The sequence below is a fragment of the Eretmochelys imbricata genome, chromosome 11 (genome assembly GCF_965152235.1).
Source record: "Eretmochelys imbricata isolate rEreImb1 chromosome 11, rEreImb1.hap1, whole genome shotgun sequence".
Taxonomy (NCBI): Eukaryota; Metazoa; Chordata; order Testudines; family Cheloniidae; genus Eretmochelys; species Eretmochelys imbricata.
The window spans coordinates 42,431,213-42,454,811 of NC_135582.1; the positions used below are offsets into that span (position 1 = coordinate 42,431,213).

General features: G+C 42.4%; 1 protein-coding gene across 1 annotated transcript in view; it reads right to left on the reverse strand.

Moving 5' to 3' along the window:
* Positions 1-23,599, reverse strand: part of WIPF1 (WAS/WASL interacting protein family member 1) — a 77,052-nt gene that overhangs the window by 33,417 nt on the left and 20,036 nt on the right. The window contains exon 2 of the mRNA XM_077829884.1: positions 1-116. The gene's annotated coding sequence lies outside the window, so the exon portion shown is untranslated. The remainder of the gene's footprint in view (positions 117-23,599) is intronic.

Consider the following 23,599-nt stretch of genomic DNA (forward strand, 5'->3'; position numbering starts at 1 on the left):
CTTTAAAAGGAAGGCCTGGGGTCTAGCATTAGTCTGTCCCACTCCTGCTGCAAGGCATACCAGACTCGTAGTCCGGAAGAACACTGGAGCATTAAAGGCTTTCACAGCAAATTATCCTGGAAAAGAGAGGAGAGGAAAAAAAATATTACTAACCTGCACTACAGGGAAAGCTGGGGAAGGAACAGGAGATGTAGACATTTTGCCTTTAAAAAGGCCTTGTAAAGAACTGGATAGCTACAGAAAGGGAAGTTACCATAGACACAAGAGACACAGGGAAATTCTGGGGAGAAGACAGTTCCAGAAAGGGGAAGTTCATTTATTCTGGGACTTTTGGACTTTATTTGAAAGCAGAGGCAGTTCCCAAAGAGGGGTGGTATTGTCTGGCTGGAGACCTGATCCCAAACACGCCACCACCTCTGTAAAATTCCAGTATCACTGAAAGGCTAAGGAAGCAGTCTGAGCCAACGAAGTAAGAGAGGGATTGACACTCATACTGAGCATCTGCTTTCATTTCTGGGACCCAACTCAGAGCTCCCCTTCTCTCACCCCTGTGCAGAGAACCAAACAAGGCCTATACATCTATACACTTAAGGCCTCAAAACAGGGCTTAATGTGATTTAAATGGCACACAGGTCTTGTGTAGCCCTTTTGCATGGGAGTGAATTTCACCCTTACAAAACAGAACAATTCAGTACTGACCAGGGTAGCCCGTTTCACACAACATTGGAGCTTTTACAGGCATCCAAAAGTAGGGAGTAGGAAAGCAGGCTACTAGAGATCTTTAACAACAGTGTGTGGGGAAGTCTTCGGAAATATGCGAATGCAAAACCAATGTCAGGGTAAGTGTTTTTCCAGACCCAGTCAGACTGCAGAGAGACATGTTCATTTCTTTCAGAGTCACAGCTTAAATTTTGAACATGACAACATTTTAATCCATGTTTTAATCCTTTTCCTCTTGCAAACAGCAGCATGAACTGAGACACATAGAAACCACAAGTATTTGATGGTTCATGGACAAGCATAAAAAAAGAAAAACAAAACACAATAGGAAATAAAACTCAAAACTTTTGTTCTTGAAAAAAAATGCAAGAATGGGTAGGATGTGTCTACATTCTTATGTGTAGGGCGAGGTAGATTAGATATCTGTTCAAATAATCTAGGCATGCTATGGAGTCCAAACTCACCCTTCCTGGATGTTTATCCTCTAATAAACCCCCTCCCCCCAACAATAAGATAACGTTCAGCTCATACTGGCCCCCGAGCATGATTGCTCTTAAGGCTCCTCTCAGATCTTCTCCTAGAGAATTAGACCCATTTCTTTTATAATTGTTGAGCCAGCAGAACCCAGTGAACTCTTTCTGGTAACACTAACCCTAATTATCCTGCTGAAAAATTCCTTACCCTCTCCAAATCTCTCAAAAATTTCAATGTACTTAGTAACAAATCACGCACAGGACCCCAGAACAGATCCAATAAAACAAAGTACATTAGTTCAGAAGAAAGTAAAGGCAAAACAAAATTGCATGTAAAAAACCAGTATGAGAGCAGATATGTGCCGAGTGATAGCTGTCACCAACACAGTAACATTTTATTGGTCCACAACAGTTGTTCCCCACCAGCCCGAGGCAACCAAGAATTCCATCGTGGAAATCCAGGAGAGTTGTGTATGTGGAAAATTCCAACTAAGTAAGATTGCCATGGTACCAGAACATTATAATCCAAGTACTTTACAAGTCTGTGATGTGGAAGTCCATATCAATCAATTTTCTAGAGTATGGGGAGACAATGAATTGATATGTAGATAGCTAAAATTGTATTTCATGTTCTAAAGTACAGAGATATACATAGGGCCTGATCCTGCAAAGTGGTAAGCACCCATAACTCCCTGAAAGCAGTGATGTAGGGTCTAATCCAACTCTCAGAGGCAATGGATAGACTCCCATTGACTTTAGTGGCAGTTTGCTCAGGCTCATGGCATGTTTAGGATATTGAAGCTGGGGCTCAAAATGTTTGGGATCAGGTGCGCAAAGATAACTGTGTTGAGTCACTAAATTGTGATTGTGCACACAGATTGTTGATAAGGCATCAAGCTATACATCTGCATGCACAAACACTATACTAAATTAGGGGAATATACTAACCAACATCCACTACTACTCCTTATTAGTAAAGGTATGTCTTGTGCTCCCTCAGTGCTGGTTGTCTTGCTGGGGAGGAAAGGTGATGGCTGGGGGCCACACTCACAATCTGCTCAAATATAACCTCTGTCCCGTTCAGCACAGCTGGCACCCTGCCTCTTGGGGCTGGGGAGAGCAACCTGCAACACGTGCTGCCAGTTGCATGGAAGGGCTGGGGCCAGATGAAGAACTTCCTGTGACTTTTCCTCTGTGCTCCTGCACACAAGTAGTGATGATTTGGGCTTATGAACTGATGTCATACTAAGCGAAGACATGTTTTGGGCATATGCCTGCATTTCTCATGCTCCCAGATATCCACAGACTTCAAAAGGCAAAAACTACTAAATATAAATAACTGATAGAAACCAAATACAAGTTTATAAACAATGCAAAATTTCAGTTAAAAATAAAGCTTTACCTATTGAAGTGCAAATTAGTCCAAATTACACTATTAATGTTTGCATGCTGAAAGCTTTTTTTGTTTGTTTGTTTGTTTTTAAATGGCATTTTATCAAGTGCCCTCCTTCCAAAAGAGCCTCTAAAAATAAAGTATGCCCTTGGGTAATTCTCTGGCCCACATTTATTTTTATAGAAGGAGTCAGAGGTCTGTATGTCATAGATGCTTGTGCACATGTGCATGTAGATTGAATAACTGTATGTGCACAGAGATGAGAGACAATATATCCCTGTGCATGAGCAGTTAAAGTAACTGTGCTTACACATTTTTGCCTGGTTGAACTAAGTCTCTGCCCTCTAAAGTTTAGCCTCATCTGGATTTTACTTTTAATTTTACAGCACATTTTTAAATTTGGAGATGCCACTACAGTTTCAGTAAATATTTTAGAACGTCCAACAAATTAAACAAATTTTCAGAAGCGGTTTTAAACCTAAAATTAAAGAGAGAGAGAGAGAGGGAAAAAAGAGGAAGTTCCCACGCAAAAGGCATCTAAAATAAATTGAGGATCTGCTTTAATCAACTAGAGCAGAATTAAGCCTCAAACTGTCCACAGCTGACCCTGCGGTTCTTCGGTACTACGGTTGGAGGTGTGATCACACATACAATGTGAACTGCAATACTAAAAAAACCCCAAACAAACAAGCAAACACCCTGAACAACCCCCACAGGGTGACTCAAATGCAAGGGTTTAATCTCAACTCTAAATATCCTGACCTAGATTTTTTGTTTTTGTTTGAAGGGGTTGGTTTTAAAAACTGGACTCTGAACTTTACTAAAATTTAATTTGCTTCATCACCTAATTCCATAGCAATATCAGCAAATGAGATATAATTTTAAGCCACGAAAAGAAAAAAAAAAATCAAGAGTTTACCAGCTATGTTCTTTCACCATCAGCTGGCTTGCCTGACATTTGTCCAGCAGGAACTTCTGCTGTAAGCTTTTTCAGAGAAATGCATGAAGGAAGCAATATGCCGATGATGCTGTTAAAAAAAAAATCCATCAAACAAAAATACAGTTCCAAAATATCAGTAGGTGGCTCTAGCCAAACAAATGGTTCAGCTAACTCCAATTTAAATAGGTCTAGCATCACAACTGTTGTTTTTAAATATTGGTCAAAAATCCATATTACATACATCCAATTTACTTAAAAAAAGTCCAAACAGCTTTTCACTATTAAAATGTAGCTTTTATCCCATGTATTTCATTACCTATATTATCTCATTGTCTTAATAAACGTCTGGCAAACAGCTTAATGAATAAAAATAGAAGACCAGATCCTCAGCTGATTTGAATTGGCATAGCTCCATCGAAGTCAATGGACTTACACAGATTTACACTACCTGAGGATCTGGTCCAAAGTCTTCCGTTACAGAAGCTATAATAAAATTACAAGGGCTACCAGTTTAAACTTCAGGGGACAAGTAGATTATTAGCTGGGGTCAGGAGAAATTCTCTCTCCCAGGTATAACCCTGAACAGCTGAATGCATTATAGGTTTTTATGCCTTGTTCTGAATATCTGGCACTTGCCACTGTCAGAGGTAGGATTCTGGAGGAGAAAGACTATTCCAGAGTGGCAATATTTTATATGGAGTAATTATATAGATTGCAATCCACAAACATACTTAGGTGGCCAAGTCCTGTTTTTAGGCACCACTGTGATCCACAAAATTCCCACTCGGCTGCCATCTAACCCTGTAGGTGCCTAAAGGTGCTCAGTGCCTATATTTTTGCAGTGACATCTCTTTGGTGCCTATGTTTCTGCCCTTGAGCACGCGCACTCTGTGTCCCTCTATGACTGAATGCCTGTCTCCTTCTTAAGCTCCACAGTGATTCACAAACCAAGGGAGATAAGTGTTTGGCCAGCTCGGTTGCATGTGGGGGCGTGTCACAGGCAGGGGCTGCTCTACCAATTTTGCTGCCCCAAGCAGTCACTGCTGAATTGCTGCCGCTGTCGAAAGCCACAGTAGTGGGAAGATCGGCAGAGCTGCTACCAAATTGCCGTCGTGGGACATGAACTGCCGCCCCAAGCACCTCCTTCGAAAGCTGGTGCCTGGAGCCGACCCTGGTCACAGGGTGTGGCTCTCCCGCTTTCTTCCCCGTGGAAACTGCATGAACTCCAGGAGTTGTGCCTTCACCCTTTCCTTTTTCTTTTAAGTTCCCTCCATCATTTCCACAACAATCCCTGTGCCATAGTCTATTTACAGTGCCAGCAGCACCTTCTGGCCCTTCCCCAGGACCTGAGAGAAACAGAGTTCTCCCTCCCTTGAGCCTCCATGTTACTAAGCTCAACTAGCCCTGTTCCCCTCTTGCTCCCCTCTCGGCACTTCCCTCCTGCCTCTTTATCAACCTGGGGTGGAGGAGGTAATTGGCTCCTTATTCCATCCATCCCGATTGTCTAATTACCCTTGTCAGTTTTCTCAAGGGGAACTGATTAACATCTAAGTGATCAGAGTGCAGGCTCACTGGTTCACTCCCTGCACTGTCAGTCACAGGGTCCACTCTGGCATGTGTGCTCAGAGGATGCCTACTGGATTGGGCCCCCTCAGGTGAGTTCACACAAATGGACAGAGGAGCCAGATAAGCTGCTTTAGTCTAGAGGATAAGGTACTCAGCTAGGACGTGGGAGGCCATTGGTTCAACTCCCCCATCCTTCTGAAGGGAAGAAGAGATTTGAACCGGGATCTGCCATGTCTCAGGTGAGTGCCTTGACCACTGGGCTATTCTAATGTGTGTATCCCTAAATCTCTCCTTCATTTAGATAATTAAATATTAACTGGGCCAGAGAGAGTTAGAATGACTCTATAGCCTAGTGCATGAACACCTAGCTTTCCACCGTTCATGGACTGCAAGCAGAGATAGGCACCTTCCTGCAGCCCCAGTTCAGGCATCTATCTCTGAGTGGGGGCAGGGCTCAGCTCATGCCCCCTCTCCCATTGATTAGCTTAGGTGGCTCCCCAGCTAGCATGCTGGTTTTGTGGATTGCAGTCTAAAGTGCCTCTCTCCCCACATTCATTGTACAGGAGCCTGAGCACCTAACTCCGGCATTGTCAATCACAGTGTTGTTCCATGATTTTCTAGGCACCTGAAAGTTAGGCTCTGCAAAGCTCAGCATCACAATGGCTAAGTCCCTTTGTGGATCTAGGCCCCAGTCTATAAACCCAGGAAGCATGGGTGTGCCCTCCATGTCTACATGTTGTTCTGCAGACAATGCACGTCAGGTAAAATGAACGGCTTTGTGGGGGCCTGCAGAAGCCCCAGTGGTAGCCCTGTAAAAGCATGCAGTATTGCAGGTGGAATGGCTGAATGGGGGTTCCTCCATACCCTGTGCACTGTGAAGGGTGAGCCACACCAGCCACAAGCCATTGGAACAGATTAGGGATGGGACCACTGGATTTGTGATTACATAGATCCAGTGGCTCTATCCAGAAATTCCTACACAGGAGACTCAGAAGGGTAAGTTTCAGAGTAACAGCCGTGTTAGTCTGTATTCACAAAAAGAAAAGGAGTACTTGTGGCACCTTAAAGACTAACCAATTTATTTGAGCATAAGCTTTCGTGAGCTACAGCTCACTTCATCAGATGCATACTGTGGAAAGTGTAGAAGATCTTTTTATATACACACAAAGCATGAAAAAATACCTCCAAGTGACTGCTATTCCAGCCTATCTGATGGAATAGCAGCTGGAAGCCCATGGATTCACCTCTAATGCACTGAATAAGGACACTACAGCTTAGGGGCTCTCAACAGTTTTCTTTCTGAGCCCCTCCCACAACATGCTATAAAAACTCCACGGCCCATCTGTGCAACAATAACTGGTTTTCTGCATATAAAAGCCAGGGCTGGCATTAGGGGGTAGCAAACAGGGCAACTGCCTGGGGCCCCAAGCCACAGGTGCCCCCACAAAGCTACATTGCTTAGGCTTTGGCTTCAGCCCTGGGTGGCAGGGCTCAGGGCCCTGGACTTCAGCCTCATGCGCTGGGATTTCAGCTTTGTGCCCGGGGCCCTAGTGAGTCTAATGCTGGCCTTGCTTGGCGGCCCCCCTGAAACCTGTTTGTGGCCCCACAGAGGACCCCAAACCTCTGGTTTAGCCTTCAGTACTTGCATTTGATATTTTATCCTTATGCAGGTAGGTTAGCCATCAATGCTCATTTGCTGTTCCCATCACCCAATATTTCCTTCCAGGCCATTCTGGAAAATAACCCTGAGTAATAGAAAACATTCAGTCTTGTATGTAGTATTTCCAGGGCTGCTCTTTGGAAAAAAAGAAATATCACATCATAAGGCACTTGGAAAAGAGAGGTGAACTTTTTAAACAAATTTTTCATAAATGTTTTATAAATTGATTCATACAGTAAAGTCTCATTAATGCAAATATACTTTGTTCTTCACTGGCTTAATTTCCACTTAGCTTTTAATAGTGTAAATATGATCAAAATATATTTTATTTCACTCATGGAAGTTCAGATTCAACAAAACTTCAACTTGGCAAGGCTGGGCAAGCCCATAATTATGTATTTTCTGGGTCTTGCTCAAAAATGTAAGTGGGCGGAGCACTGTATTTACTGAATTTGGCCCCAAGAGAGATGAGAGAAGATTAAAATACAGAGCCCAGTTTTTAAAATGTTGGCACGTTAATGGGATGGCTGAACTTGGCATTTGGCCAATGAAATTCGCACATAGTTACAGAAATGCTCACTTTAAGTTGACAATTAATGCAGATGCATAAACACCCCAAATTTGGACAGCCTATTAAGCCACCCCCATTTAATCTAACAATTTTACTGTCCCTTTATAAGTCCCATAATTAAAGTAGGTTTCTAAACACTGCATTTATGAAATAAAAAGACACACCAGAAAGATGTTCCTCCCCTTATTGCTGCAGCAGATAACCAAGTAGAGTCTCTGTTTTCCATCAGTTTTATGCGGTACTTTTAAATTTTTCATTAAACAAGTAATTCCTCTTCAGTTCATAGCAGTGCTAACATTAGGTGGAAGGTAAGTCACACTGTCAACTCGATTTGCCAGATTAAAGCCCCCATTCTGCGTATGGAGAGGAACCGTATTCTATTCCTGCTGTGTGTGTGTGTGTGTGTGTGTGTGTGTGTGTGTGTCTGAAATCTACAGAATTCCATCATTTTCTTCCAGAAACATTTAGCACATTCACCTATAGATCCACACCAAATTTTTTGAACTTGGGCACCTAAATTTAAACAAACTCATAGTTTTAAGGCACCGCTTTCAAAGGTTTGTCTTGGAGGGAGTTTCAGTACAGTTCTCTTCTGTCACATAATACAGCATTGCTGGCCCAGCAGAGGGATTTATTACAGAACCCAGAACACTTGCAGCATCAGTCAGCCTGCCCATCTGAACCTTTTCACAGCAGATATAAGGTGGTCAGCCAGTTTTAAATTAGATGAGTTGGGTGCCATTGACAAACACATGAGCATAGGCAAGCGGGGGCCCACATGTTGGGGCATCAAATATACTACTTAAGGCACAGCAAGAACGTCAAGAGAGACTTTCCCATGCTGAGGTTACAGAAGTGCACCTTTACGGCTCCAGTTCATAGCACGGTTCATTTCAGAAATGTTTTATGCAAGCTGCAGAAAACTAAGTATTTGACTAGTGAATGAGGATTGTTGGAAGCTGCAAAGAATGATGAATTATAGACCTCCATGAATTGATAGCCCTACAACATGCTGGGAGGGGATGGTCAACACACAATTCTGCCAGACCAAAGGAGGAAACAAGATCCAGCATCAAGGCTCACCAAGTGTGTAAATTTTGGGTTTATCAGCTTGAGCATCCCACATGATCTCAGCTGCTGGTCTAAAACATGGAAAGAGGTGGTTTCTCAGAAATGCAGGACCCAACTATAAGGATATGTTTATACTGCAGCTGGGGCGAGCATCGTAGCCTAGGCCAATAAACTTGTGCTAACAGGGTTTGAGCTAGCTAGGGTTACCCTATTTGAATATTCAAAAAAGAGGACACTCCATGGGGGGGGTATTTGCTCATGCCCCCCAGCCCTGCCCCAACTCCACCCCCTCCCTGCCCCATTGGACCCCACCCGCTGCTGGCTCCCTCACCGCTCGCCTCTTCACCCTCCCCGTCCGCCACTTGCCTCCTTGCCCGCCCGCCCGCCAGCCACTGGCCCCCCCTCGCTCACCTACTCTCCCCCCTCCACCCACTGCTGGCTCACCACTCGCCTCTTCACCCCACCCCAGTCGCCTACTCAGCCATCCTGCCGCAGGTCCCTCTGCCTCCTAGGATCAGGGCAGCCGAGGAATCTCCACGTGCTGCACCCGTCACAAGCACAAGCCCCGTGCCAGAGCTGCGGAGCGGGGCTTGCAGGTGCCGGCAGCATGCAAAGAGCCCTCCGCCCTGACCCTAAGAGCCAGAGGGACCTGCCAGAGGGCAAGGTGGGGAGTCCCAGTGGTGCTTACCTGGGGCGGCTCCCGGGAAGCATCCGGCAGGTCCCTCTGGTTCCTCCTAGGGTCAGGTCGGGGGGGGGTGGGGGAGGGCTCTCTACTGGTGCCTGCAAGCTCCACCCCCACAGCTCTGATTGGGCAGGAGGGAGCCGGTGCAGCACACAGAGACCCCCCTCCACCTCTGTGCCTAGGGGCCACCCACACTGCATGCTCCTGCTGGAGGTCGGCACCAGGAGCTGCCCCAGGAAGCACCGCCAGCCCCAGGACTTTGGTGCGCGCGGTGAGGTGAGCGGTCCCAGATATCGGGACAAAAGGCATCCCCGACCGATATGGCAAAATCCCAGACGTTTTAGATATCTAAAAATTCCTCCCAGACAGTGATTTAAGAACTAAAAAGCCGGACATGTCTAGGAAAATACGGACATATGGTAACCCTAGAGCTAGCAGATTAAAAGTAGTGATGTGGTCATTCCAGCTTTGGCTCCTAAGCCTAAGAGGTCAGGTGGACTTCACAGCCCAAGCTTCTGTCTGAGCTGGAACATCCGCATTGCTATTTTTAGCATGCTAGCTTGAGCCCTGCTAGCACAAGTCTGTATACCCAGGCTAAAAGAAAAGGAGTACTCGTGGCACCTTAGAGACTAACAAATTTATTACCCAGGCTAGGAGGCTCACTCCCAGCTGCAGCGTAGACACTCTGAAAGGTTCACTAAATCAGTCAATGTCACAAGCTGAGTGAGAAATAAAGTGGAATATATGAAAAGTCATTTAGTGCTCCTGAGCACCACTAATTTCTGCATGGTTGAGGAGGCACTTTCATTACAGATTTACTCTGTAATTTTGCACACTCTGAAGGACACAGAATCGCAGCACACATGAATTCACATGTTCTCAGGCATTCAGAATAGCTGAAGGAAGTCCTCCTTTGAGCTAAAGTATCTCAAGTTTGTTCTCAGAGCCCAAAGAGAAGCTCAGTAAAACTTCCAGATGAGAAATTGGGTTTAAAAATAATAGTTCAAGATCAGTGAAATTCATCGGCAGTGGCTGTACAATGGAGAGGGAGCTCCGTCTACTACACATAAGTACAATACACTCTGCTCCGGACAGCAAGCCAGTTAAACTATCTGATGCACACCTTGCTGCAATCCTGAAGGTTTCAACTGCTCAGTCACTGAGGCCAAACATCAACAAACTGACAGAACTGAAGCGATGCCAGGTGTCTGGCAAACACTAAAAACTCTCTGGCAGGTGACGAATTGTATAAAGTTGTATGACAGTTTTATTATTTCTAAGAAATTTGAAATAAAAAATACAATATAAACATTTTCTTTTCTGAATCTAATCGAATCTTTTCTTTTCTAATCTTCAGTGACATTATTGGCCCGCTGGGAGGATTTGAGGACTGGCCCTAAGGTAACTTGAGTTTGAGTCCCCTAATTTAAGGTCTCTGACACTTTCGGTGGCATTTCCAGCCACCAGGCACACTGAGCCCTTGTCTCCTGGGGCCTCCTCCAATCTTCTATTTATAATTTTGCACATTTTGAAGGAGACAGAACCCCAGCACACATGAAGCCACATGCAAACTCACCTATATATACACACTGTAGTACATTATATACTCTTAAATGCACATTTCAGTACCTGTGCAAAGTACTTACTATGCTCAAGGAAGAGGTGTTACAAATAGTGAGGGAAACAATTGAATTTCATGACCAGTGTTTAACATCTCAATCATTACTAACACATTGAAGTTCAACAGCATAAAGAAATATCCCCTCGCAACAAGAGAAAGTGATTTACAGATTGACTGTGGCATGCTTTGTGTTGTAGTCCCTAAACTGGAGGAACTCAAGGAATGGCAGCTAGTCTTCCCTTCAGTTTCCTCTTTATAACGGGAATGGCAAGCAGCAGCGCGGTGTTGGGTCCCAGATTTGCTCAGCATGTTTAAAATGTATAGTTTAAAACCTGTGCAGATTAACTCTGGTTAAACCATGATTGACTGGACAGCATGGACAAAGATAAATTGGGTTTAATTTAAATGGGTTTGGAAATGGAGTTTAGAATATGTGGACTGAAGCCCAGTTCCTCAAATCTCTGAATTAGATACAGGTATAGAAATGAAGAACCACCTCAAACCTGAGCCCCCAAACCTTCAAGCGGGATGGAGGAACCCCAGACCCCCAAACCCATCTCTAGCTTTGTGTCTAGGTCAACTCTATAACTAGCAGGGGGCTTTTGTGGTCCTTTGTTCAGTCATGAAAGCATTATTCTCAAGAGAGCAAATGTTACCCTAACACTGCAGCCCAGGATGGCGATCTTGCAAGAGACAGAAAGACCTTGCAAGATTTGGACTTTGCGATTATTGAATTCGTCAAGGTGCTTTTAATCAACCAGAGTGACTCACAGGCTGTGTCTACATTAGCTTTTCTTTCACCTTCAGATTTCCTGCTATTGCTACCACTAGTGTAGCTTCATTAGTGTATTATAGGCAAGGTGCTGTTCATCTAATCCTGTTTAGAGCAGCAATGGTGAGAAATTATAGAGGGGAAAAGGACCACAATGGACAAAGCCAGTGGAAGGTGAAAAAGATTCCATCCACTTACACCACAGCACTTCATGCCACCTATGTTCCTCATTAACTTGTTATTCTTTAGGAAGCTCTATTTACAACAAAACAAACTGGTTTTACACAGCCAGAAATTCAGTGTAAATATTAGTTCTTAGTGTCTGGGTCCTGGCTCAGGGCATAGAATTAACTGCTGCCTCTGGCTTGCAATTTCTAAGCCTGCTTTGTTACCTTGCTATGAACATCTGTGTATAGCAGAGACTTAGAGTTAACCCTTTGGGTGCTGGTGATGGATAGTACCTCCATACTCTGTCACAGTGCATAACACAACAAACCAAATGCATCTGATGACTTCAAACTAGGAGAGTCAAATCTTCAGGAGGAACCTAGCAATAACATGTCAGTTACACTTTCTGAAATGTTTTAGCATTGAATATACTATTGTACCATACATTTGAAAGTTCTCATTGCCTTTCTAGTAATATAAAGTTTGCTGTTTCCCCACACTTTAAAAATAAATCCATCAGCTTTCATTAGTAGCTGGAGCAATGTCAAAGTAAGCTGTCAATACAGAGACTCTGAAATTAGCCATACACTGTGAAGTTGGAATAGGACCAGTGTAAGACAATGCATCAGTGTTACTCCTCCCTCAATATAGCACTAAACTTTCCGTTACAGCACACATCGCCACTAATTCGGGAGAAATGCAAGTGTTCTTATAAAAACATTCAGTTTCCTGAATGCACGAGTTTGGACATATTGACAGTATTGACCTGGTATTTCATAATAAATAGCTGCAGCCATACAAACTTACAGATGTGCTCTCTTTTCTAGCTCTTTCCAAGAACTTGTTCATCATCTCTGCCCTTGAGACAGTGACTTTCCTGCCAAGGTAAAGCAGAAAGTCTGCTAAAGGCCTGTGTTTGATGGGTCTTATAAACACAGGCATGCAACATGACCATGGAGAATAAAAATCCCAATCACTGACAAAATCTTAAGTCTTTGCCATTGGATGTTTTTCTAAAAGATCTGCTCTAGGAATTATTTTGGGGATGTTCTCTGGCCTGCGCTACACAGGTGGTCAGACTAGGTGATCACAGTGGTACCTTCTGATCTTGGAAACTATGAAGGCATCCCAAATCAAGGAAAGATGCAGCACTAGAGTGGGGGATGGCACCCTTTTGATAGCAGCTTGGCTCAACAGGGAATCCTACTAAATCACTGCCACGTTTTCAGCAAAAGGGTGAAATCTGCCACTGATGGCACAAAAGGAAGAAATACATAAAATTTCACTTTTGTCCATATTTGTGGATCCCTGGAATAATGCCAAGCTCCCACTAGCACATACTCAAAATGAATTTGAAAACAGACACTTACTGATTGTTGTATTTATTGGTAAAGACCCATGGAAAGAATGCATCACCTTTACATCAAGCTAAGTTAGCCAACCAGCTGTGAATCTGTAGAGAGTTTATAGACACGGCACAATTCGATCATCTAGTCCTCTGACCTCCTGCATATCATAGTCCATTAAACTGCACCTCCATCAAGCCTTCTACCACAGAAGCATTAACTGGAGAAGGTGGTTTTTCTTTGGTAAAAAAGCCCAGTCCAATCTTAAGATTTAGCTTCATAGTACAGCTATAGTTATGGATCCAAATATGCAAACTTGCAAAATAATTGTTTATACAAATTCAGGAGTTAGGACAAGTAGAAATTCATGATGCTTGGTCAACGCAAGCCCTTCTGTGAGCTCCTGATCTGCTGCTGATACAATCTTACAGCTCTAAGATGCAGTTAACTTTGGAAAAACATACTGTGCATGCCAATTTGCTTGTGGGTCTGGCTCAGGATCTGATACACTTAACCTTGGAACAGCCAGAATTTAAATAATTCCTGTGGCACCAGGAAAGAAAACTGCCACATCAGAAGGATTTCAAACAACCCGCCAACGTCGCCATTAATTCTTCCCCAGGAAAATCCTTCCAATTTTTTTTTTTTTGGTGCAATAAGGAACCTTCTAAAAAGTAATGACTAGTAGGTCACACACACTTTGTTATTTCTGTATCTGAACTTACTGTCACCTTGCACCCCTCTACTCTCCCCCACAAGCTCCCTCTATGCCACTCTACCTAACCCCTCTATCTTTCAAGGACTCGCTGCAACTCTCCCCACCACCTCAGGCTCTATGTACCCCCGTGCCACAGATCCCAAGCCTCCCACACATACCAGGGGCTCTGTGTTAAAGAGAATGTTGACATTGCCAAAGTCGAGTGGTTTAACAGGACAAAAGCATGGAACTGGTATCTACAGAGGGCCAAATTATCAGAAGCCCCTAAACTTATACATGCATCTATTTTTGCCACCAGGGAGGAAATGCATTTGCTCACGGCAGTGAGAATTTGTACAGGAAACTCTGGCAGTTGTGCCAAGGGGATGCTCCCCCTTTTCTTTGGGCAAATTGGTGAAGGCACAAAGATGCTGTGTGCGCACCCAGAGGCAATACTTGACTCTAATAAGGAAAGAGCTTGATTTTAGTCCCACATGAATGTAAGTCTGTCAGTGGACTTACACCAGTGTAAAAACCAACATAAGTGAAAGCAGAATCGGACACAACAAGCATGTGCGGGTGGTTATGTTCTGAGGAGACTGAATGGTGCTTCTGCAGTTGCCCCCCTGAAGGAACCAAGACTCAGTGAATAGGTTAATAATAAACAGGCTTTTCTGAAGTTTAATACTATAGAAAAATGCCTGCAAAAGCTGAAACCAACCCCCACGCCCTCCAGCCACCCTGAACAGCCGCTTACAGAAATGATTTGCAGAACTTGAATTCAAACAAGGGGAGGGGACCAAGGCATGTGAGGGAAGTACTGCAAATACCACAACAGGCAAAAGATACTGTTGGCCAACTCAGCAGATGGGGCACATTGCTATAGGCAATGAAACGGCTTTAAAAAAAGATCTGAAAATTGTCTTTTTAAAAATCCAGTGACTCTGGAATAGTGTAGTGAATGCCCTTCCGGGTAGGATAAGGGGATCATTCAGCAGGTTAACAACTTATAAAACTTACCTATATTTTTAGGTCAAACATCCAGACTAACTCCTGCTCCATCTGATGTCCCTGGGTGAATTATACTAATCAAGTGAAATGCACATTGGAAGCTTGCTCTAATCTCAGACTCTAGCCTATTAGGTTCAGATACATATTAGTTACAATGCTATGCATTTTTGTTCACTCATCAGACCCTGTAGGATGGGTCAGCTTCAAGCCATAGCAGTTTGTTCTGTGACAGGTGTGAAGTCACCAGCACAATGCAAGCTGGATTCAGACACAGCAGGAATTGGTGAGTGAATAAGTGTTGTGCTAAACCAAAGGTGGGCAAACTACGGCCCACGGGACCGTCCTGCTTGGTCCTTGAGCTCTCAGCTAGGGAAGCTAGCCCGCGGCACCTCAGCTCACCATGCTGCCAGCACTCTGGGCAGCGGGGCTGCATGCTCCTGCGGGGCAGCAAGGCTGCGAGAGCCATAAGTAGTACACCGTAAGTAGCATATTCCTACGGGGAGCAATTTAATACACTACACCAGCCCTCCACACAGTTTTGGAACCCCGATGTGGCCCTCAGGCCAGAAAGTTTGTCCACCCCTGTGCTAAACACTCCTATTACTCTTTTTTGTGGGGAAAATTCAGCACATTTCTAAATCTGGAATTTCTTAAACATTATTATTACGATTGTCGATTAATCGCAGTTAACTCATACAATTAAAAAAAAAGTAATCACGATTTAAAAAATTATTCACCATTAATCAGTTTTAATTGTATTGTTAAACAACAGAATACCAATTTAAAGTTGTTAAATATTTTGTATGTTTTTCTACATTTTCATATATACTGTATTCTGTGTTGTAATTGAAATCAAAGTGTACATTTTTTATTACAAGTATTTGCACTGTAAAAATGATAAAGAAAAGAAATAGTATTTTTCAATTCACCTCATACAAGTACTGTAGTGCACTCTCTTTGTCGTGAAAGTGCAACTTACAAAATGTAGATTTTTTTGTTACATAACTGCACTAAAAACAAAACAAAGTCCACTCAGTTCTACTTCTTGTTCAGTCAATCGCTAAAACAAACAAGTTTGTTTACATTTACAGGAGATAATGCTGCCCTCTTCTTATTTACAATGTCACCAGAAAGTGAGAACAGGCATTCATATGGCACTTTTCTAGCCGGCATTGCAAGGTATTTACATGCCAGATATGCTAAAAGTTTGTATGCCCCTTCTTGCTTCGGCCACCATTCCAGAGGAAATGCTTCCATGCTGATGACGCTTGTTAAAAAATTAATGTGTTAATTAAATTTGTGACTGAACTACTTGGGGGAGAATTGTATGTCTCCTGCTCTGTTTTACCCACATTCTGCCATATATTTCATGTTATAGCAGTCTTGGATGATGAGCCAGGACATGTCGTTTTAAGAACACTTTCACAGCAGATTTGACAAAATGCAAAGAAGGTACCAATGTGAGATTTCCAAAAATAGCTATAGCACTCGACCCAAGGTTTAAGAATCTGAAGTGCCTTCCAAAATCGGAGAGGGATGAGATGTGGAGCATGTTTTCAGAAGTCTTAAAAGAGCAACACCCCAATGCAGAAACTACAGAATCCGAACCACCAAACAAGAAAATTAACCTTCTGCTGGTGGCTTCTGTCTCAGATAATGAAAATGAACATACGTCGGTCCGCACTACTTTGTTATCGAGCAGAATCCATCATTAGTATGGAAGAACGTCCTCTGGAATGGTGGTTGAAGCATCAGGAACACATGAATCTTTAGCGCATCTGGCACATAAAGATCTTGCAACGCTGGCTATAACAGTGCCATGAGAACACGTGTTCTCACTTTCAGGTGACATTGTAAACAAGAAGCGGGCAGCATTATCTCCTGAAAATGTAAACAAATTTGTTTGTCTTAGCGATCAGCTGAACAAGAAATAGTACTGAGTGGACTTGCAGGCTCTAAAATTTTACATTGCATTAAAAAATAAAACAGATTTTCGTACATAATTCTACATTTGTAAGTTAAACTTTCATGACAAAGAAATTGCACTATAGTACTTGTATTAGGTGAATTGAAAAATACTATTTCTTTTGTTTTTTTTACAGTGCAAATACTTGTAATCAAATATAAATAAAAAGTGAGCACTGTACACTTTGTATTCTGTGTTGTAATTGAAATCAGGATATTTGAAAATGTACAAAACATCCAAAATATTTAAATAAATGGTATTCTATTATTGTTTAATAGTGCGATTAATCACATGATTAATTTTTTTAATCACTTGACAGCCCTAATTATTATTTGCAGGTCACTTCTAAACTACCACAAACTTACAGAGTTGTGTGCTTTCTTCCCTGAAGAATTCAACCAGAACATAGATAGAAACACAAACAAATCAAATTCTCTACTTTACAAGCTAAGGATCAAATAATACCCTTAGACAGATGTAAGAATACCCCTGGCCCCCCTTCATCAACTTCAGTGGAAGATGCATATTTATCTGAGCACAGAATTTGTCCCCATCTGGTTCTATTTTTATATTTTGTTTTAGTTTCTCTCTCCCTCGAGATCCATTTTATATTCTATTCTCTTTTTGCAGCCCTCCTTTTTAATTTGTCTGAAAAATTAATATTCTTTCCCCTTTTCTATATAAGAGACTGACACAGTAGCCTGTTTTATAGAAAAAGTTTCCTGACCCCATTGTTTGCTTTCTGATTTTTGATTCTCCTAGCTCCCCTTCTTTTGTACTTCTTCTAATTGTTCTGGTCATTTGCCTTCACTCTTGGTGGCAGAATGAAACTTAGGCCTTGACTACATGAGAAAGTTGCAGCCGCTTAACAAAATTCATTTTTAAACTGATTTAAATACCAGCTGCAAACTCCAGTGTGGATCACACTTATTTTGGATTAAGAGTAGCATATTTTGATTTAGTTTACATTAATTCCTAATTGATTTATGCTAAACCACTATTAAACTGAAATAATGTCCAACCAGGGTTTGCACTGTTTTAACTAAATCATTTTAGAGTCACACCTTGAGTTAAACTGGTGCAGCTCTCCATGTAGACAAAACCTAAGCCTCACACTGAGCACAAAAGGAGCATGGCAGCAGCGGTGGGGGGGACAGGGACACGGACGGACGATGGGGACAGTTGGGAAGACCTCATGATTTAATCACACTCGTATCATATTTAACAAAAAAGCTGCCAGCCACTGATGTGCCCACTACGAAGAACTGCACAGAAATAAGAGTCCCAGCTGATGGAGTCAAGCATACGATCTCTGACTAACAGAACACACACCATGCAAATGTCACTGTTCCTATGGACTGAAAGTTTTATTTTAACATTTTTATTTTAACATTTTCCAGTATTGCCAAGTCCATGCATTCAAAAAGTGAGAGATTGACTTACACACCAGCTTTCTGGGTCTTTTATTTGCCTTTTGATTTTGAGCCTTTAGGCTTCATGTGTCTATCTTTTCTCTGTGACCATGATGGGTAGAATCTTACTTTTTTTTTCTTCTTCCACTGAAAGCTGAAATTCTCAGTATATATATGATTCCAGGAGCTGGGATTTTAACTAAAACAACACAGTCTGAAAATGGAAAATTGGATGGTGTCCCTAGCCTCTGTTTGCCAGAAGCTGGGAATGGACAACAGGGGATGGGTCACTTGATGATTACCTGTTAATTCCCTTTGGGGCACCTGGCACTGGCCACTGTCAGAAGACAGAATCCTGGGCTAGATGGACCTTCGGTCTGACCCATTATGGCCATTCTTATGCTTTACTTTTGTTTACTATTTCCCCTCACAATGTAATATTGGAACAATTAGCTATACGGCAATCCCATGAAACTCACGCATTAGCTATCATGGAGAGATGGTTACTTCTTTATAGTTTATACTGTGACTAAGTTTACATTATATGCCCAATTTTTACCTGTCCTCTTGCTACACCAATCTGCCGTCAATGTCTCTTTTTAGTCCCCTGTCAGAAGTGGTGATTTTTGAAAGTCTAGTCAGTAACATGACAAGGCATTTGAAAACTAATCAAAGAGTTTTATTTTTTAAAAGAGAGGTTTCCTATCTTTTTGGAGTATGTTATAATTCAAAGAAATTTCATCATTCAGATTATTCTTCCATCCTCAATGAGGAGTAATGCCTTTATTTATTTTTTGCAAGAAGAGGGGTGCTCATTTTAATTTTATTGGTGAACCTCTGAGAAGTACCTGGGTTTTAGAGAGTCCACAGTGTCCTGGTAAAGACTATATACTCCACTGGAGCAGAGATTCTTAATGAGTTTGGGAGCTTGCAAAACTTGAGTTCTGCAGGATCAGGGAAACTCAGCTAGGGCTAAGAGCCTTTTTAACAAAGCGTACAAAACTTCTCAGACCTGAATCGGACAGCTTTTGCTTGCAGCCTCCTGGGTTTATAAACTCTGCAGACCTTGAGAGTTACTCAAGTAAGGATTGACAGAAGCTGGACTTCTGCAGGAGCTTCTGCCTTGCAGAGTTTCAAAGCTCCATGTAGGACCAATGCAAGGAGCTTTCATGTGCTGCTAGGATGAGGAGAGGAGCAGTAGCACAGGAACAGCCATTGTAGGAGGACCTTGTGTTACTAGCCAGGGGCAAGTAGGAGGAACAGCCTGGCAAGGGACAGCATGGTCCTCGACATGCTGCTGAATGATTTTATACTCATGGCTAAAACCCGAAAGCTTATGCCCAAATAAATTTGTTAGTCTCTAAGGTGCCACAAGGACTCCTCTTTTTTTTTTTTTTTTTTTTGGTAAGAATGCAGTAACTCAATTAAGAATATGTCTCTATCTTGATTTCAGGATCTCTGCTTAGATTTTTTAGAAGTACTAGTACAACATTCTATTTCCTACCTTTCAGAGGTTTCTTTTATTTTTAACTTTCATGCTGAATTTTCTGACTTTCAAAAACCTTTTGTTTTTTTAAAATACAATGCTCTAGTAATGTTTAAAATTTTACATATCTTTTGACCGCTTAAAAGAAAAATTTAGTCTGGATTTAAAATTTAGAAAGAAGAAGATCTCATTCTGTCTACTTATTTCCCTGTGTATTCCAGGTGGAACATGAAAGATATTGGTTCAGTTTCATTTTAGACACTTACAGATTTCCAAGCACGGGAAACTCAAAGTAGAGGAAAGATTGAGAAAGAATCTCCATAGGAAATCTAGGGTGGGTGTGGGAAAAGAGCAGAATGGAGAGAAGGGAAAATAAGAATCCTGCACTAAGTGACTAAACAAGAATTTATGTATGTTAAAAGAAAAGGAATTGTAGATTTTCTCCATTTAATATCAAAATTTCTTACACTAGCTGACAATTTGTATCTACCTTTTAAAAAGTACTTTACTGTATTTATTAGCACCTGAACTTTCGTTTTATAAAATCGATTCCTTTGTTCAATATAAAGAATCTAAAAAGACCCCTCCACGACAAAACAAACAAACAAACAAAAACAGATAGTAGGAGTATTTCCACAGTGTAAATCTAATTTAATAAGTTCATATTTTTTTAAACAATTCAAGTCTACACCATCCCAATACAGCAAGCCATGCTAAATGCTACTTTTTCATGCTCATAATAGTCTCCATGTTTGTTCCTGTAATAGCTCATGCTTACAAACAGCTACTAACATAAGTTTTCTGCTCAAGCCCTCCTAATCAACTGTTAAAAGGGACCTTTAAAAATGCATATAACACATCTTTAGAGCAGGTAGAAACAGCCATTTCAGAAAGACTAACCTGTTGTTTAATCCGTTGGAAATCACCAAATTCTGAAGTTCCCCTAAATATCTTCTAGCTTGTTTCCTGTAAGAGCTGCATGTGACATCACACTTCCTCACCGCACCTTGTTAAACTTGCCTCAGTTACTTGGCAGAAGCATATGAAGAACTACAAACATACTGTAACCACAATGTCAAGATGAACAGTTCATACAGTTCTGCATAGCCAGAAAGACACCCAGTACATTTCTTTTGGGGGCTGCTTCCAAAGGACTGAATGGTTCACTGTATGCTGCTCATTTATATTAATGCTGCACTTAGAATATTATGGTGCTGTTACAATATCATTAGCTGGCTTTTTTTTCTTAAAGGAAGCATGAATGGCCTCATCAGGCAGTAATTAGGTAGATTTGCACTAATGCAATAGCACATGGGTATGGGAAATTTCCATCTGAATATATCTGCTCATAGGCTTTTCAGAGTGGTAGTATTTAGGCTTGAAGTATTCATTTTGCATAGAGGCAGTATGTAGTAGAAATTTGTTTTTTGGGAAAATAATTGTCTTCAGTACAGACTAAGACATACACATCATTCCATCAACATAATTTACTTATTTCAAAGGGCTGCTGTAGGAGTAATTATTTAATGCTTATAAAGTGCTTTGAAAATATAGAGCCAAACTCTCCTCTCATTTACAGCAGTCTACATCCAAAGTAACTCCATCTAACGATGGACTTGACAAACAAGCTGGGATAGAACATACAACGGGTACGGGGAGGATGGTGAAAGTCCTGGATATGATTACATGGTTACTCAGTAGTTAGTGTTTTTGAAGTGTGTTTTCAGTCGTGATTTGAAGTCAAGATAGAGACCTAAGAATTAGATTTGAAAGAGCATTTCAGTCCTAAGTGGCACCATGGAAGGAGAGACAGATGTTTTTGAGAGAAAGAGTATCAAAAACTGCCATCACAAAAGGAGCAGAGAAGGCATGGAAAGAGGAGAAACAAAATATTGTTATGCTGGAAGGTGTTAAGAGTGGCCATCAATCACAGACCTGGTAAGAAAAGATAGGTATCGTAAGCATCCTTCATTTAGGCTTAACTAAAGGAATAATTAAATGTGTCTTTTTTTTTGTGGCAACGGAAACAATAGAAGCCACCACTGAAGGCAAGTTCCAGCATGGCAAGGCCTGAGTAGAAACTAAGCCATGTGGACTAAGGGGTTTCCCTAGAGCCTCACTGCAAATACAGGGGCTAGGGCACTGCTCTGCAGCTGCATGTATCTATGTATGCGAAAGACACCAGAAAGCAAGGAGAAAAAGTGTGCAAACAGAGAGAGAAGCAAAGGGAGCATGGCCTAGGAGGAAGTCCAGAGCGTGAGCTTGGGCACAATACTTGCAGAGAAGGCAGACTTGGATTTCTGGATGAGGAAACTGCTTCCTGTTTGTTTCTACTATGTTCAGGGAAACCACACTTTTTGCATTTTTTTTTTGGGCGGGGGGAGGCTAAATTAACAAGAACTGAAATAGCTGACTCATTGTTTCTGTTAGCAGGAGAAATTGATGCAATCTGACAAGGTCCCAAATATTGGCTAACTGCTCAGGCTAAAAGGGGCAACAATGCAGTGTAATTTCTTAATAGATATATTCTGGCTGCCCAAAGAGCTCTGAAACGTGGAAGGAATCATTCATCTAAAAGAGATGATCGACCCCTCCCCAGTTCCACAAAAAGCCATTTCTAGTTCCTTTTGTATGGTCTGTCCTCATGAGGTAGGTGCTATGTCCACATACTTACATAATAAGCCTTTCATCTGAAGACTTCAAAACACTTTACCTCAAATGGGCAAGTATTAAACCCATTTTACTGATGGGAAAAAATTACGTACAGGCAACTTGCCTAATGTCGTAAAGTGAGTGACTGGGAAACAGATCTGCCTCCTAACCCTGTGATCTTATCACTAGGAAAATTGCCCAAAACTGGTATCAGTTGTTGTGGTATAAAAGGAGGAGTTCAGAAAGAAACAGATCCATTCTAACTGGGAAAGCAATGCCAATTCAAAACTTAAAAAAATTTGGCCCCTGGATGTTATGTAAACAATCCTCCATGAAAGCGGAGAGAATTATATTTTTCAAGAAGAGGGCACAACTACACCCACAAAAGTGTGTGTGTGTGTAAGTGTGCCTGGAAAATAGGAACCTGCCTGCAAAATGGGGACTTGCGCACGAGATTCCCATTTTGGGTCCACGGGTGCCTGTTTGTGCATGCCCCTGCAAGTCCCTGTGGTTGTACTATGCGCACGCAGACACCCTTGCTACACCCACAATTGAAAATCTGGGCCCAAATAAAGGGCCTAGTGTTACTTATATTGGAAGACGATTTAGCACACTATGAAATGCCTTCATTTAAAATAATCTTTCTCTGTGAGCGTGCAGAGACATTCTGCTCTGTACGCTTCGGCACTAGAGGAGTAAGGGGAAATTGAAAAGTTCATGAACTTGCTGTATGTTTGTTCACAACACACTGCTCCATTGTACTCATCTTCAGCTTAAACCGACCCTTTAGAAGTTTTTCAAGAGTAACAGTCACTGCTGACAAGTGGTGATTTTTTTTTTTTAATCACATGAAAAAGGGCTCCATTTATAGTGGCACATTTAACATGGGGACTGCTCGTTAGAGATAGAAAGCTAGATCCTCAGTTGTGCCAGAGCGCTGCTTGGTGCAGCTGGCAGGTGTAGGAGAGGGGACCGCATACGTAGCTCTGTACTCCCATCTTCTAGGTAACAGGTTGTCCTCAGCATAACTTAGAGCGGAGGTGGGCAAACGATGGCCCGCGGGTCACATCCGGCCCATGGGACCGTCCTGCCTGGCCCTTGAGCTCCCGGTCGGGGAGGCTAGCCCCTGGCCCCTCCCCCGCTATTCCCCCTTCCCCGCAGCCTCAGCATGCCCTGCCGCCAGCGCTCTGGGCAGTGGGGCTGCGAGCTCCTGCCGGGCAGCATGGGGGTGTGGCTGGTTCTGGCTGGGTGGCACGGCTGCCAGACATGCTGCTCTGAGCTGCATAGTAAGGGGGCAGAGAACGGGGGGGTTGGATGGGCATGGGATTCCCGGGGGGCCTGTCAGGGGGTGGGGGTGCGGATAGGAGTCGGGGCAGTCAGGGGGCAAGGAAC